This window comes from Nicotiana sylvestris, chromosome 6 (genome assembly GCF_000393655.2).
Source record: "Nicotiana sylvestris chromosome 6, ASM39365v2, whole genome shotgun sequence".
In the NCBI taxonomy this organism is placed as follows: domain Eukaryota; kingdom Viridiplantae; phylum Streptophyta; class Magnoliopsida; order Solanales; family Solanaceae; genus Nicotiana; species Nicotiana sylvestris.
In genome coordinates this window covers 15,959,376-15,977,603 of record NC_091062.1, presented here as the reverse complement: position 1 = coordinate 15,977,603, position 18,228 = coordinate 15,959,376, and the positions used below count along the sequence as shown (strand labels likewise).

General features: G+C 39.2%; 1 pseudogene; it reads right to left on the bottom strand.

Moving 5' to 3' along the window:
* Positions 1 to 805, bottom strand: part of LOC104214194 (3-hydroxyisobutyryl-CoA hydrolase-like protein 5) — a 51,302-nt pseudogene extending 50,497 nt beyond the window's left edge.
* Between the last annotated feature and the right edge of the window lie 17,423 nt (positions 806 to 18,228).

The following is an 18,228-nucleotide window of genomic DNA, read 5'->3' as shown; positions in this document are numbered from 1 at the left end:
TTTTTTATCATATTAAAGTAACAAAATTTTTGCATGACGATGATATGAGTTGAGTTTGAAAAAAAAAAAAAAAGTGAGAATTTATATTGCAGAGCATAACTTTATTTGGGGCTGATGCGTAATTATTGTTGTATTGTAAAGTATCAGACTTTAATCTATATTACAAAAATATTTTTTTGTCTGTTGAAATATATTACGTTATTATTTAAAAATTTAAGTTGTTAAAGAAGGCACGAAATTGCTTACTTAATTATATTTTCAACATACCGGGGTAACAATTATCCCTTGTACTGATTGTAAAAAGGCTTTTCAAAGGGGTTTATATATGGCGTCTTAGACCATTCCACCCATCACCTTAAGAATTTGGTTGGATGCTCAAATTTTTTCACATAGTATCAAAATCAAACTTTTGTGTCGTTTGCAACTTTGCATAATTGATTTCTCTTTATTTATCGCTCTCGGCTTCTCTCTCTTAATTCAACCTGTCGAGTCATAACAATCAGGGGCGAATGCAACAAGCGAGTGCCGGATTCAGCTGAATTCAGTACTTTCAACGCGGAGCATAAATTTATATGTAAAACAAAATTTTCACATGTAAACACTAGAATTAGCTAGGTTACACATGCGAGAGTGCATTAATTAGAGAAATGCATTTGTCCCTCATTAATTGTAAAAAAATTTCCAAAAGAGTTTATCATATCTTAGATCACTTCAACTAATATCTTAAGATTTTGAACTGAATTCTCAAAATTTCACATAAATAAAAAATTACCTCTTGATTTGGTTTTAGCATTGCTTGAGCCATTGGATACTTAACAGGCAGGGAGTATTATTTGCTGACCCAAACAACGTTGTTGAGATTTAGTTATATAATAGAGTTAAAATTAAAACAAACCAAAAATGGCACTAGTCCACTTACAAATATGAGAACTCCAAATAGGATGGTAAAACAACGAAGAAAGGCACAAAAGAAAGATGTATAATATAGTAGAGGGATTATTTAGCTGAGTTTTTTATGCACACAGAAGAGGACCTTATATATATATATTAGTATTTACCCGCGCTTCGCGCGGTTATAAAAATATAAAAAAATGATAAAAGAGTAATGCTATAATTTCTATAACCAAATAAAGTTTACTAATCAACTATGTTTACATGATTTTACCATCTTTTCTCTCTTTTCATGATTCTCTTAAAATACTGCTATATGAGATTTTTTGACAGTAAAATCTTTTCATGATTTATTTTTAGATCTTATATATTAAAAAATTAACGGGACAAATTGTGAATATCCCTGGTTTTGAAATAATACATTTAAAATCATTTATATCAATATATGTAACTTGAAATAGAAAAACACAATCTTTTTTGAAACAAGGAACTAATGAAAAAAGAGAAAAAATGATAAGACAAAAATCTGGGAATGTAAATCTAAAATATCGATTGCTTTCTTTTCTTTATCTAAGGCCTTGTTTCTTAAATTTTTTTAACTGTTAATTACTCATACATATATTGTATAAAGTTGACAGTTTTTTTTAATTCTCTCAAATAAAAATTAATAAAAAAAGTAATAAGAGAATGATAGAAAAATGAAAAAACAAATTGAAGAAAAAAAGAATCAACTAAATGTATCTCTCTTTTACTTGAGTACTTATTCATCCGACCCTTCTTCCTTTTTAGAACTTTAAAATATGGAGTTTTCTGTTCCTCTCTCTCTCTTCTTTTTCTTCACTCTCGCTTTAACACAATTTATTGGCCTTGACTCATAATCAAATACTGCGCCAAACATACATGTTGTGAAATTCTTCTTAGATAACAAAGGCAGACACTTAAAGTAGGTTAAACCTCATAAGAATAGGACCCTTTTTATGAAGACACTTATAGCCAATCTTCTACAATATTTCGCGCATAATAGGCATCAAATGGGGGGAGTTAACTAATGAACAAAAGCTTTGCTAGGTAGCAATATATTTTTAAATCGAAAAGTAGCTATGTGAAATAATTGGAAAAGAAGAATAAAATTAGGGAAGCAACAGAAGATTAACTACAAATGGCATAAAATTTTAATTCAATTTACATAAATAACGAATATAAATAATTCCTAACCGGCAAACCTGAACATTAAATTATTTATCTTTCAGCATCTAAAAAATAATGCAACAAAAAAATATAATTTTAACAATATAACCTTAGTGTAATTATTCTCTCCACTCCATATATAGCCCTTTACAAATAATCCAAATATTGCAGGCAGAACAAAGTTGTTGCAAGAGTAAGTTACTCTATTGACTTGGTAAAGTTCCTTGCTACTACATCTCTCACGATATCATATTTATTAATTATCGGGTTTGCATCGTCTATAGATGTTTGATGACAGTGTCAACATATTTGCAATATCTTCCATAGAGTAGGATATTAAAAAATAAGTAACCAAATATTATCGACATATTCAATTGTCAAAAAAAAAAAATCAAATCAATAAAATGATACATTATTACCTCTATATTATTATAGTTCCATAAACTGCTCGTTGGTGAAGTACTGATGAGGGTAAAATATAGAACAACTCATAACAGTCTTACATTTGGATTTATAAACAAAACGCTGCACTAAAAATAGATGTAGATGATGTAGTAAGTAAACCCATGTCAATTTCGCTCCAGTTGTCTTTTTTCTGCTAAGCAGGCGACTTACTATAAGAAAGCGCCTTCTTTTCTTTAGCTCTTGCCTTATCTTCTTCCAATTTTTCAGATCTTCAAATGTAGATTTTTTCTCAAGAAATGCAGTGAGTTGTTTTAGACTTTTAGATGCATTTGACTCAACAGAATAATGTACAAACTATCGGATAAAAAAAATTTGTGGGAGTTAAAACTTAAGCTTGGAATATGAAAAGACTATTCTGCAATCCAAAAGGCACTTATGCAACTTTAATGACCCATTTTAACATCAATTCAATCGTTGTAACCGTTAGTTGAATTGTTGCAACGTTTTACATTGTTCACGTTGGAACAAAGAAAATAAGACATTTAATATAATAGAAAATGAGAGGAAAAGCCAAAAAAAGGAGAAAAAAGATAGTAATTGAGTTTCTTGGCCAAAGAGAGGTGTCACCTCACGTTTCTATTGCTATCTCTTTATATATATATATATATATATATATATATATATATATATATATACTCCCTCCGTTTCAATTTATGCGAATCTATTTCTTTTTTGGTCCGTTCCAAAAAGAATGACCCTTTTCTAAATTTGGAAACATTTTAGCTTAAACTTATAATTTTACCTTTAATGAGAAGCTTTTAGAACCACACAAATACTCTGGGCCCCTTTTTGACTTATTTAGTACCACAAATTTCAAAGTCTTCATTTTTTCTTAAACTACGTGCTCACTCATATATATATATATATATATATATATATATATATATATATGCGTTTGCAGCTTACAAGTAGTAAATACACAATCTTTATTGTCATCAACCTAATTTAAGAAAGTCAGTTATCTACCTACTTAACCTATTAACTAATAGGAAAAAATTTAATTTTATTATATTTTTTTAACAAGTTTCATAAATGAAGAGTTATGCTGTTAAGGCTTTCTCAAGTAATAGTACTTCATTTGATATTTTCTCTACAAGAGAAAAATAGCATTCTTAGGTATAATAAAACTTTGCATATCTAATATTGTTTATACCTCAACTATTATTAATGTATACAAATATCTGGAAAGTTAGAAATATTACTCTGATATTATCAAATTGGCAACTCAGTGCAATATAATGCCTAATCAATGTTTTTGCTAGGCCTATCCAATTTAACACCAAATATTATAGGGACCAACTAGAGTTTTGAGGCTGGACCACCTATCTCTGCCAAACTACAAGCCTTTAATTTTTATTTTAGAAGAATTAGCCAAAATAACCTTCCATCCAACCACTTAAGTGAATACATAATATAGGTACAATTCTTGTATAATATATATATATATATAATACTGTATAATCTGTATATACTTATTAGAAAAAATAAATAATGAATTCGGCGAGCTATTTGCATTGTAACGACCCGACCGATCATTTTGCTTTTTAGATCCCCATTCCCCTAATTAAGTGTCACGACCTGGATTTCCCACCCTCGAGAGCCGTGATGGTGCCTACTGGTGAAAACTATGCAAGCCAAATTATTCTAATTACTTAACCTTTTCCAGTTTTAAACCATTATCAGTGATGGGTAGATATCATGCAAATAGCGAAAATAATTAAGCGGAAGACAAAATCTGACAATTTATCTTAATACAAAGCCGCGGAAGTCTAAATACAACTCTACCCAGAATTTGGTGTCACAGCTTCACATGCGGTCTAAGAATACTACATGCAAAGTCTGAAAGATAAAATATACACTGTTTCTGAAATGAGTAAAGGAAACAAGATAAAGGAAAAGATAGGAGGTGACGCCAAGGCCTGCGGATGCCTGCAGGACTACCTCGGGTCGCCTGATGAACAAGAAACAACAATCTCACTACAGTCTGAAGTCTACAGCACTGGGATCTTCACAAAAGAGTGCAGAGTATAGTATCAGCACAACCGACCTCATATGCTGGTAAGTGCCTAGCCTAACTTCGGCGAAGTAGTGACGATGCTAGGACCAGACTACCAAATAAACCTGTGCAATATAGCGTACAAAAATAATAGGAAGCAGATAACAATGATGGCAACAATGATCAACCAGTGATATAAATAGCAAGCAACAAGAAGACCATAAATGTTCTTCAATAGATAATTAATACAAGTGCAATCAATTAATCAAGTCCTTCAAATATAAATCTTTCGAATAAGCATTTTTTGAATATAATTCATTCGAGTAAAGGTCACCTTGTGATGTCTCATTTCATAATCATAAATAATATAGGTCTCAGCCCACTTTCATATTTTCACGGCACCTCGTGCCCATATATTTCTGTCTAACATTGCACAATCATATTCTCATGTTACTCAGTTCATAGGTTCCATAACCCAATACAATTAAGAATGTTCAAGAAGCCTCATCCACTTAACATAAAGTGGAGTATAGCTTCCAACCCAATTAGGAAATCAACAAGAAAAGATGAAGTTATTTTTTAGAAATCATTTGATAAAGAAAATACCCTTTTCAATAAAAGTAAAATATCGAATGAATGATTACTTTTAATACGAGAAATCAATAAATCAAAAATAGTAGAAATTCCTTTTTAAGTAAAGTACAATCTCAAATAGTTTAAGAAAATTTTTTGTTAAGAAATCAATTGAGTTAAAAATGTAACAATTGTTGAAATTTGGAGTATTGAACCTATAAAAAAAATATGGCGAGGTATTGTAAACACTATGGATTCCAACACAAAGGACCACAACAGTAAAGGGATCTAAATAGTTAATACACTTGAATTGTTAATAACAAGTAAACACAGCAAACAGAAAGTGCACGGCATCACCCTTCGTGCTTTAACGCTCTCTCACCAAAACAATACACGGCATCACCCTTTGTGCTTTAATACTCTCTCACCGAAATAATACACGGCATCACCCTTCGTGCTTTACACTCTTCCTCGCCCAAACAACAAACACAAGGAAAATAGGTAAGGGAATCTATAACATCGAAATAAAATCAAGTAACAACAGAAAATCGGTAAATAAACGTAAATGACAACATAACCCAATTAGAATCAGGAAAAATCAAGGGCAAGTGCACGGCATCACCCTTCGTGCTTTTACTCTCGTCCTCACCATAAGAATCAATATAAACTGCACGGCATCACCCTTCGTTCTTTTACTCTCATCCTCACCATAAAATCAATATAATCGGCACAGAACTGTACATCGTGCGGCATGACATCACCCTTCGTGCTTTACACTCTTCCTCACAAAATCATACACGACATCACCCTTCATGCTTTAATACTCTTCCTCACCCAAACAACAATCACAAGAAATAAGGGCAAGGAAATAAGTGAAATCACAATAAAATCCCGGCAAGGGAACAATAGTACAACAGTCAAATCCCGGCAAGGGAAACAATATCAAAACAATGACATCCCTGCAAGGGAGACAATATCATGATTCTCTCTCTCGTTTCTTCTTTCACGTTTACTTCACTACTCAATTCACAACTTGAGCCAATGCTCTACAATGTTCAATAATTCAATTTTCAACTTGAGTCAATGCTCTATAATATTCAACAATTAAATTCTCAACTTGAGTCAATGCTCTACCATGTTCAATTAACAATAATACTTCCACAAGTCATATTCCTTAATAGAAATTATCATATAGAGCATATACAATACGAAACGGAGTCACATTAATCAAAGTATAAGACTCATGTGTATGCTTGACACCAACGTATAGATACTCGTCACCTTGCCTATATGTCATACTCAATAAATAACACATAACAAATAGGACACAACTCCTAATCCCTCAAACTAAGGTTAGACCAAACATTTACCTCGCTTTGCAACCAATTCAAAATTCCAACAAGCCCTTGCCTCGCGAATTCGTGCCCAAAATTCTCAAATCTAGTCATAAACAATTCGATTCAGTCAATAAAAATTGTAGGAATTAGTTCCATATGAAATTCTACATTTTCCATTAAAATCCGAAATAGCACTAAAAATTTGCCCGTGGGGCCCACATCTAGGAATTCGACGAAAGTTGCGAAATATGAAACCTCATCCAACCCCGAGTCTAACCACACCAAAATTACTAAATTTCGATAATATTTCGACCCTCAAATCCTCAAATCTATTCGAGAGGGTTTTCAAACTCTTCCAACTAAATTCACAGATTTAATACCAAAACTAATAATAGATTCGGGTAATCTAACCAAAATTAAGTTAAGAACACTTACCCCGTTGTTTTCTCTGAAAATCTCCCGAAAATCAGCAGTTGTCCAAAGAGAAAATTCAACAGTCTTTTTATATCTGTTAACCTTCCGAAATCCACCCTAGGCCCTCGGGACTTCAACAAAATACACCAATAAGTCCTAAAACATGATACAGACTTAGTCAAAATCTCAAATCACATCAAATAATGCTAAAACCGTGAATCACACCCCAATTCAAGCCTAATGAAACTAAGAACATCCAACTTCTATATTAGATTCAAAAACCTATCAAATCAAGTCCGGTTGACTTCAAATTTTGCAACAAGTCATAAATGACATAATGAAGCTATGAAAATTCTCAGAACTGGATTGTGACCCCGATATCCAAAAGTCAAATCTCCGGTCAAACTTAAGAAATCTTTAGCCTTAGATTTCTAGTTTCCATTAAATGGCGATAATTTGATCTAGGGACCTCTAAATTTGATTTCGGGCATATGACCAAGTACCAAATTACGATACGGAACTACCGGAATAGTCAAAACTTTTATCCAGGTTCGTTTGCTTAAAATAATGACCGAAGTCAACTCAGTTGACTTTTTATAGCTCTAGTTCATAATTTAATCCATTTTTTTACATAAAAACGTTCCAGAAAATTATACGAATTGCGCACGCAAGTCGAGGAATTATTGATAGCGCTTTTCAAGGTCTTAAAATATCGGTATGATTATTTAATTTAAATATGAGATTTTGTCCATCACATTAAGACTCCCCATATGTGCTTTTAATTTTTTATGACCTGGGAGCGTTTCGACGCTTAATATTGAAATTTGGCGCATTGAAGGTTTTCCAAGTTCTTTAAGTTTGTTTTGAGTAGACTTTGGTGTTATCGAGGTCTGTTTGGGATTCCAAACCTGGGAGTAGTTCGGTATAGTGATTTATGACTTACACGCAAATTTTGGCATCATTCCGAGTTGATTTGATCTGAATCGGACGCGCGGAAGCGTTTTAGAAGTTTTTGAGTTTCATGATTTAATTCATGCATTTTGGCCTCCGATTCGTGATTCTAGTTGTTATTTCGGTGTTTTGATCATGCGAGCGAGTTCGTTTGATGTTTTTAGACTTGTGTGGACGTTTGGCGTAGAGCCCCGATGGCTCGGGTGAGTTTCAGACGCGTTTGGAGGGGTGGAAGGACTTCAGTTTTATGTTTTTTTTTGTTTTTTTGGGGTTGGTTCCTCAATGCAAATGTGAAGTTTTGTTTGCATTTGTGAGGAACCTTTCGCATTTGCGAAGTTGGGAAGGCACTGAGAATTTCGCATTTACGAAGATCATGCCGCTTTTGCGAACCTGCCCCTCTTCGCATTTGCTAAATTTTTGGTCGCATTTGCGATGGTTTTGTTGCATTTTCGACCTTCGCATTTGCGAACAAGACTTAGCTTTATGGTGCGAGAGCTTTTTTATTACGAGACTTAACTTTATTTCCCTCATTTCCCACTTGGTCTTAGGCGATTTTTAGAGCATTTTGTGGAGGGATTTCTTCACAATAACTATTGGTGAACAGTACTATCACTATTAATAAATAGTACTTCACTATTGTGAATAGTGTTAGTATTGATGATCAATAGTGTCACACTATTCTTGTGAATAGTACCTGAACCAATACGATACTTTTTTTTACCAAATGTGACGACTCGGCCAGTCGTCTCATGAGTTACCGCTCTGTTTCCCCAATTTTTACTTCTTTATGCTTCGTTATCTGTGTTTTATGTGGTCAAGTTGATTGGTTTGCGTTTGATGTGGTTTTAGTAAGAAATGAGATACTTAGTCTCTATTAAGAAGGCTTAAGCTGGAAAAGTCAACCGGATGTTGACTTATGAGTTAGAGGGCTTGGATGTGAGTTCTGATGGTTCGTTTAGATTCGGGAGCTGATTTGTGACTTAGGAGTGCGATCAGAATGGGTTTTGGAGTTGTAGAGAAGATTTAGGCTTGAATTGGCAAAATTGATATTTTGGCAATTTCTGGTTGATAGGAGAGATTTTCATATAAGGGTCGGAATGGAATTCCGAGAGTTGTGGTAGCTTTGTTGTGTCATTTGGGATGTGTGTGCAAAATTTCAACTCATTTGGACGAGATTTGATGGACTTTTTGAGCGAAAGCATAATTTAAGGGTTCTTGGAGTTCTTAGGCTTGAATCCTATATTAAATTGGTGATTTGATGTTTTTATAAGCATTCCGAAGTGTTGACCAAGTTTGAACGATGTCATGGGATGTGTTGGTACAATTAGTTTGAAGTTTCGGGGGTCCCGGGTAGGTTCCGGGATGTTTTAGGGCGAAAATCATAGTTGTAGCAGGTCCAGGAGGGTTGCAGGCTTCGGAAACCACCCGTGCGGTCCATACAAAAAGAAGTGCAGCCGTGGTATGTTCTGTGCGGACCGCACAAAAAGAAGTGCGGCCACGGTAGGTGTCATGCGGACCGCACAAATGGTGTGCGGCCGCGGTGGGGAACGATTCGCTGGTCCTACTTTGAAAGCTCATATCTTTTGATATACAAAGAATTTCGAGATGATTCAAAAACAGAAGTTGTAGACCTTTGTGTCTTGTTTTCAGAAAGATAAAGATATTGCAATTTGGACATTTGTAAAAAACATTATGGCCAAAATACTAAAGGCTGTCACTGCAGAGGAAGGCCTGTGCGGCCGCGGTTGTTTTTGCGCGGACCGCACTGGCTTGTGCGGACCGTGATCGATTTGGTGTGGCCCGCGGAGGCTGAAATATGAGGGGTACTCTATAAATACGAGGTTTTGGGTTTTATTTAATATTTTGACCTAGAGAGCTCGGATTTTGGTGATTCTTTGAAGGTTTTTCAAGAAATTCATCGAGGTAAGTGATTTTAACTCAGATTTGGTTAGAATACATGAATCTATCACTGAATTCATCATTTAATTCGTGATTTGGGATGGAAATTGGGAAGGAAATTGTGAAACCTTTCAAAAATGTAAAATGATGATTTGAAGGACCAAATGGTATCGGAATTGGATAATTTTGGTGTGGGTTAGACTCATGAGGGTATGAGGATTCTGAAAATGTAAATTTTACCCGATTCCTAGATGTGGGCACGGGAGTCGGGTTTTGCTAATTTCGGGATTTTTGATATTTTTCGAATGTTTTCGATTGGGCTTTGTTCCCTTAGCATATTGTGATGTATTCGTTCTGATTTTGGATAGATTCGACACGCGTGGAGGCCAATTCGAGGAGCAAAGGCGTCGCGAGCTAGAGAATTAGCCGGTTCGAGGTGAGTAATGATTGTAAATGATGTCCTGAGGGTTTGAAACCCCGGATTGTACATCGTAGTGCTATATTGAGGCAAGATACGTGCTGGATGATGAGCGTGGGGTCTTTTACTACTGGGGATTGTGACTTGGTCCGTCCCGATTGATGATTTTACCGCGTATTTAACTGAAATTCATTTGTTATCATCATGATTTAGGCTGATTGCCATATTTGGGCTTCGTTCCAACTATTTGAACCCTTCGGGGATTTTTATTATTGTTTCCTCACTACTTGACTTATTATTTGAACTCAGTCTTGTTAATATCTATTGTTTTACAAACTCAACCACTTTTACTCATATTTGAAACTTAAATGATATTTCTACATCATGTTTTGGGTTGAGAACTAATGTTTTACTAATGCCCAAGGGGCTTGTGATGATTTTTAGACTAAGTAAGGTCGAGGGCCATATGTGAGGATATGCTGAGTGATGTGAGGCCGAGGGCCTGAGATACTTTATATGCCATGAGGTGGCTTGAGTGATGTGATGCCGAGTGCCGAGTGATGTGAGGCCGAGTGCCGAGTGATGATGTCACGAGGTGGCTTGATATAGCGCTTGGGCCGTAAGGGGCCCCTCCGGAGTCTGCACACCCACAGTGAGCACGGGTACCCATTATGATCTAAGAGTGAGCCTGAGGGGCTGATACTGTTCTGAGTGATTGATACTGAGCCCGAGGGGCTGATACTATACTTAGAGTGAGCCCGATGGGCTAATACTGTTCTGAGCGATTGATACTATGCCCGAGGGGCGGATTTTTTATTTGTTATTTACTTGTTAAATTACCTGTTTTACTTGTTTTAAAAATGAATATCATTTGATTTCTTCACTGATTTACTGTTTTAAGTGATTTTACTGCTTGATATGGAATTGCTTTGTACCTTTACGTGTTTTCATACTTTCAGCCATTATTTATAATTATTATTCACTGAGTCGGAGTACTCACATTACTCCCTGAACCATGTGTGCAGATTCAGGCATCACAGAGTCCGCTCCTGAGTGTTGATTCTCCCAATTCAGGCAGTGATTCGGAGACTACGAGGTAGTTGTTGGCGTTCGCAGCCCCAAGCCTTCCTTATCTTATCATTTTCATGTTTTTAGAACTATTGTATCGGAATTAGTGTTCAGTGGACTTGTATCCAGATTTCTTAGTTGCTCATGACTTGTGACACCCCGGTTTGGGCTGTGTCGGAATGGTTCTTACTGAGGTTATCATTAATTCCGCAAATTATGGATATTATATCATGCTTTAGCACTATTTATGATATTTAACTGTTTAAAAGAGGTGTTCTGTTTGGTTTGGTTGGCCTTGCCTTCACGAGAGGCGCCATTACGACCGGGTTCGGGAATTGGGTTGTGACAAGTTGGTATCATGGCCTAGGTTACATAGGTCTCACAAGTCATGAGCGGGTTTAGTAGAGTCTCGCGGATCGGTACGGAGACGTCTATATTTATCCTCGAGAGGCTATAGAACCTTTTTAGGAAAAAACTTCATATTCTTGAAACTCTTGTCGTGCGAACTTGTTGGTCTGAGTACTAAACTTCTGTTATTCCATTCTCTCACAGATGGTGAGGAAGCGAGCTACCGTACGAGGTAGACGACCACCAGTTCCACCCACTGAGGCCACCCGAGGCCGTAGATGCGGTCGTGGCAGAGGCAGAGCAGCGAGGGAACTACCTGTAGGTCCACTAGCTGCCCTAGATCCAGATCAGGCTCCAGCTATGGATGCTCCAGCAGCACTAGTTCAGGCACCAGTTGTGCCCATCGTGATTCCTGGTCTTCAGGAGGTCTTGGCACAGATCTTATCAGTTTGCACTGGCTTGACTCATGAAGTTTTAGCCACTACAACCACAGCTACTTCACAGGCCGGGGGAGGCAGTCAGACCCCTACTACTCGCACACTTGAGCAGGTAGTGCAGGGACTACAGACACCGGTGGCACTTCCAGCTCAGCCGGCTGCACTAGCTCAGGAGTTTGTTGTGCCAGTTATGCCGGATGATGAGCACTGTCGTCTTGAGAGGTTTGGTAGACTCTAGCCTCCGTTATTCAGTGGTGTTGTGGGTGAGGATGCCTAGGGTTTTTTTGATAAGTGTCAGCGGATGCTCCGTACAGCAGGGATTCTTAAGACTAGTGGTGTGGCATTTACCACCTTTCAGTTTACTGGGGCTGCCTTCACATGGTGGGAGGCGTATGAGAGGCATAGGCCGGTTGGAGCAGCGCCCCTTACTTGGCATGAGTTCTCCACTCTATTCTTGGAGAAGTATATACCGCGGTCTCGCAGAGAGGAGCTGCGTAGGCAGTTTGAGTGGTTGCGACAAGGGGATATGACTGTGTCACAGTAGGAGTCGAGGTTTTCTGAGTTGGCTCATCATGCCGTCTGGATGGTTCCGATAGATCGTGAGAGGATCAGGAGATTTGTTGAAGGTCTTAACTGCCATCTCCATATTCTGATGACTAGAGAGAGAGTGTTGGGTGCTACGTTCGAGGAGGTGGTTGATATCACTCGCTATATTGAGACGGTTCGCCTTTAGGATCGGGAGGAGAGGGAGGCCAAGAGGCCTTGAGGATCTGGCAGTTATAGTAGTGCTCCTTCGAGGGGCCAGTTTAAGCATGGTAGAGGCCATTCTTTCAGGCCTGCTCAACCAGCTCGCCCAGGTTATCGTGGGGCATCTTCGGGTCATGGTTATCACAGTACTCAGTAGGGCCAGTCATCATTTAGTGCCCTTCCATCCCAGAGTTCATCTCGTGCCCCGTCAGCTCAAGGTTCTTCTTTGCTGAGTGTATCAGCTGGTCACTCCGGTGCGAGGGGTTCCCTTCAGTCCCCTTCTCCAGCACTTGGGAGTTATTTTGAGTGTGGAGAGTTTGTACATGTGTGGAGGTAGTATCCTCGTCGTATTGCTAGTTTATCTCAGCAGAGGGGTCAACCCTCGACTTCTACTCCAGTTACCTCACCACCCGCCGAGCCAGCTAGGGGTGGAGGTTAGGCAGCCAGGGGTCGCCCCAGAATGGGAGGTCGATCAGGGGTGGTCAGGCCCGTTTCTATGTACTTCGAGGCAGGCCAGATGCTATTACTTCAGATGTTGTCATTACATGTATTGTTTCAGTCTGCCACAGAGATGCCTCTGTATTATTTGATCCCGGTTCCACCTTTTCTTATGTGTCCTCATACTTTGCTCGTTATTTGGGTATGCCCCGTGAGTTTCTTGCTTTACCTATTCATGTATCTACCCCGATGGGCGATACTGTTGTTGTATACCGTGTGTACTGGTCATGTGTGGTAACTATTGGGGGTTTAGAGACCCGAGTAGATCTATTGCTATTGAGCATGATGGATTTTGATGTCATTTGGGGCATGGATTGGCTATCTCCTTGTCGTGCTATTCTAGACTGTCATGCTAAGACAGTCACTTTGACTATGCCAGGTGTACTGCGGATCGAGTGGCGTGGTGTGACTGATTATGTTCCTAGTAGAGTGATATCTTTCTTGAAGGCCCAACGTATGGTTGGGAAGGGTTGTCTTTCATATCTAGCGTTTGTGAGGGATGTTGGAGCTGAGACCCCTAGTATCGATTTTGTCCTAATTGTGAGGGATTTTCCCGATGTGTTTCTTGCAAACCTGCCGAGCATGCCACCGGACAGGGATATTGATTTTGATATTGACCTGGTGCTGGGTACTCAGCCCATTTCTATTCTGCCATATCGTATGGCACCAGCAGAGTTGAAGGAATTGAAGAACAGCTTCAGGAACTCCTAAATAAAGGGTTCATTCGGCCTAGTGTTTCACCTTGGGGTGCACCAGTTTTGTTTGTGAAGAAGAAGGATGGCACGATGAGAATGTGCATTGATTATAGGCAATTGAACAAAGTAACAATTAAGAACAAGTATCATTTGCCTCGCATTGATGATTTATTTGATCAACTTCAGGGTGCCAGGGCGTTCTCCAAGATTGATCTCCGTTCCGGTTATCACCATTTGAAGGTTAGGGATTTAGATATTCTTAACACTGCCTTCAGGACCATATATGGTCATTATGAGTTCCTTGTGATGTCTTCCGGCTAACCAGTGCCCTAGCAGCATTCATGCATTTGATGAACTGTGTGTTCCAGCCTTATCTGGATTCGTTCGTTATTGTATTCATTGATGATATTCTGGTGTACTCTCGTAGCCAGGAGAAGCACACGGAGCATTTGAAAGTTGTGTTGCAGAGATTGAGGGAGGAGAAGCTTTATGCAAAATTCTCCAAGTGTGAGTTTTGGCTCAATTCAGTGGCTTTCTTGGATCACGTGGTGTCCAGCGAGGGTATTCAGGTTGAACCAAAGAAGATAGAGGCGGTTCAAAGTTGGCCTAGACCGTTCTCAGCCACAGAGATTCGTAGCTTTCTTGGGTTGGCAGGCTATTATCGCCGGTTTATTCAGGGATTCTCATCTATCGCATCGCCTTGACCAAGTTGACTTAGAAGGGTGTTCCATTTGTATGGTCGGACGAGTGTGAGGAGAGCTTTTAGAAATTCAAGACAGCCTTGACCACAACTCCAGTGTTGGTTTTGCCATCAGCTTCAGGTTCATATACCGTGTATTGTGATGCTTCGAGAGTTGGGATTGGTTGTGTATTGATGCAGGAGGGTAGAGTTATTACTTATGCTTCTCGTCAGTTGAAGCCCCATGAGAAGAACTACCCTGTTCATGATTTGGAGTTGGCTTCCATAGTTCATGCATTGAAGATTTGGAGGCATTACTTGTATGGTATATCTTGTGAGGTATTCACCGATTATCACAGTCTTCAGCATTAGTTCAAGCAAAAGGATCTTAATTTGAGGCAGCGGATATGGTTGGAATTGCTTAAGAATTATGATATCACTATATTGTACCATCCGGGAAAAACCAATGTGGTGGCCCATGCGTTGAGCTGAAAGGTAGTGAGCATGGGGAGTTTGGCATATATTCCAGTTGGGGAGAGACCCCTTGCAGTTGATGTTCAGGCCTTGGCCAATCAGTTCATGATATTGGATATTTTGGATCCCAGTCGGGTGTTGGCATGTGTGGTTTATCGGTCTTCCTTAGATAATCGCATCAGAGAGAGCCAGTATGATGATCCGCATTTGCTTGTCCTTAAGGACAGTGTTCAGCATGATGATGCCAGAGATGTGACCATCGGTGATGATGGTGTGTTGAGGATGCAGGGCCGGATTTGTGTGCCCAATGTGGATGGGCTTAGAGATTTGATTCTAGAGGAGGCCCATAGGTCGCGGTATTCTATCCATCCGGGTGCCGCGAAGATGTAACAGGATTTGAGGTGGCACTATTGGTGGTGAAGAATGAAGAAAGATATTGTGGGATTTGTAGCTCGGTGTCTCAACTACCAGCAGGTAAAATATGATCATCAGCGACCGGGTGGCTTGCTTCAGTAGATGGTTATTCCTGAGTGGAAGTGGGAGAGAATCACTATAGACTTTGTGGTTGGACTTCCTCAGACTTTGAAGAAGTTTGATGCTATTTGGGTGATTATGGATCGGCTGACCAAGTCTGCGCACTATTCCTGTCTGTACTACCTATTTTTCAGAGTGGTTGACAGGGATTTATATCCGGGAGATTGTTCGGTTGCATGGTATGCCGGTTTCCATCATCTTAGATAGAGGTACTCAGTTTACATCGCAGTTTTGGAGAGCTGTGCAGAGAGAGTTGGGTACTCAGGTGGAGTTGAGCACATCATTTCATCTCAAACGGATGGACAATTCGAGCGTACTATTCAGATATTGGAAGACATGTTGCGTGATTGTGTTATTGATTTTGGAGGTTCATGGGATGAGTTTTTGCCGCTTGCAGAGTTTGCCTACAACAACAGCTACTAGTCGAGTATTCAGATGGCTCTGTATGAGGCTTTGTATGGGAGGCGGTGTAGATCTCCAATTGGTTGGTTCGAGCCTGGCGAGGCTAGGTTATTGGGGACAAATTTGGTTCAGGATGCCTTAAAGAAGGTGAAGATGATTTAGGAGAGACTCCATACAGCGCAGTCGTGTTAGAAGAGTTACGCGGACTGGAAGGTTCGAGTTGTGTCCTACATGGTTGGTGAGAAGGTCTTGCTAAAGGTTTCACCCATGAAGGGTGTTATGAGGTTTGGTAAGAAGGGAAAGTTAATTCCGCAGTTCATTGGGACTTTTGAGGTGCTTCGGAGGATGGGGAAGGTGACTTATGAGCTTGCCTTGCCACCCAGCTTGTCGAGTGTGCATCCGGCATTTCATGTTTCTATGCTCCTAAAGTATATTGGGGATCCGTCTCATGTTTTGGACTTCAGCACGGTTCAGTTGGATGATGATTTGACCTTTGATGTGGAGCTAGTAGCTATTTTGGGTCACTAGGTTTGGAAGTTGAGGTCAAAGAATATAGCTTCAGTGAAAGTGCAGTGGAGAGGTCGGCCCTTGGAGGAGGCTACCTGGGAGACCAAGCGGGAGATACGGAGCAAATATCCTCATCTGTTTAAGGCTTCAGGTATGTTTCTTGACTCGTTCGAGGACGAACATTTGTTTAAGTTGGGGAGGATATGACAACGCGGCCAGTCATCTCATGATTTACCGCTCCGTTTCCCCCATTTCTGCTTCTTTATGCTTCGTTATCCATGTTTTATGTGGTCGAGTTGATTGGTTTGCGTTTGGTGTGGTTTTAATAAGAAGTGAAACACTTAGTCTCTTTTAAGAAGGCTTAAGCTGGAAAAGTCAACTGGATGTTGACTTATGAGTTAGAGGGCTCGGATGTGCGTTCCGATGGTTCAGTTAGCTTCGGGAAGTGATTTGTGACTTAGGAGCGCGATCGGAATGATTTTTGGAGTTGTAGAGAAGATTTAGGCTTGAATTGGCAAAATTGATATTTTGGAAATTTCTGGTTGATAGGTGAGATTTTGATATAAGGGTCGGAATGGAATTTCGAGAGTTGCAGTAGCTTCGTTGTGTCATTTGGGATATGTGTGCAAAATTTCAGGTCATTCGGACGAGATTGAAAGACTTTTTGAGCGAAAGCATAATTTAAGAGTTCTTGGAGTTCTTAGGCTTGAATCCTATGTTAAATTGGTGATTTGATGTTGTTGTAAGCATTACGGAGTGTTGAGCAAGTTTGAACGATGTCATGGGATGTGTTGGTACAATTAGTTTGAAGTTTCAGGGGTCCCGGGTAGGTTTCGGGATGTTTTAGGCCGAAAATCATAGATGTAGCAGGTCCAGGAGGGTTGCAGACCTTAGAAACCACCTGCGCGGTCCACACAAAAAGAAGTGTGGCCGCGGTATGTGCTGTGCGGACCACACAAAAAGAAGTGCGGCCGCAGTAGGTGTCATGTGGACCGCACAAAATGGTGTGCGGCCGCGGTGGGGAACGATTCGCTGGTCCTACTTTGGAAGCTCATACCGTTTGATTTACAAGGAATTTCGAGATGATTCAAAAACAAAAGTTGTAGCCCTTCGTATCTAGTTTCCATAAAGATAAAGATATTACCATTTGGACATCTGTAGAAAAAGTTAATGCCACAATACTAAAGTCTGTCACTGTAGAGGAAGGCTTGTGCGGCCGTGGTTGTTTTTGCGCGGATCGCACTGGCTTGTGCGGACCGCGGTCGATTTGGTGCGGCCCGCGGAGGCTGAAATCTGAGAGGTACTCTGTAAATACGAGGTTTTGAGTTTTATTTAATATTTTGACCAAGAGAGCTCAGATTTTGGCGATTTTTCGAAGGTTTTTCAAGAAATTCATCGAGGTAAGTGATTTTAACTCAGATTTGTCTAGAATACATGAATCTATCACTTAATTCATCATTTAATTCGTGATTTGGGATGGAAATTGGGAAGAAAATTGTGAAACATTTCAAAATATAAAATGATGATTTGAAGGACCAATAGTATCGAAATTGGATAATTTTGGTATGGTTAGACTCGTGAGGGTATGAGGATTCTGAAAATGTAAATTTGACCCGATTCCAAGACGTGAGCCCAGGGCTCGGGTTTTGCTAATTTCGGGATTTTTGATATTTTTCAAATGTTTTTTGCTTGGGCTTTGTTCCCTTA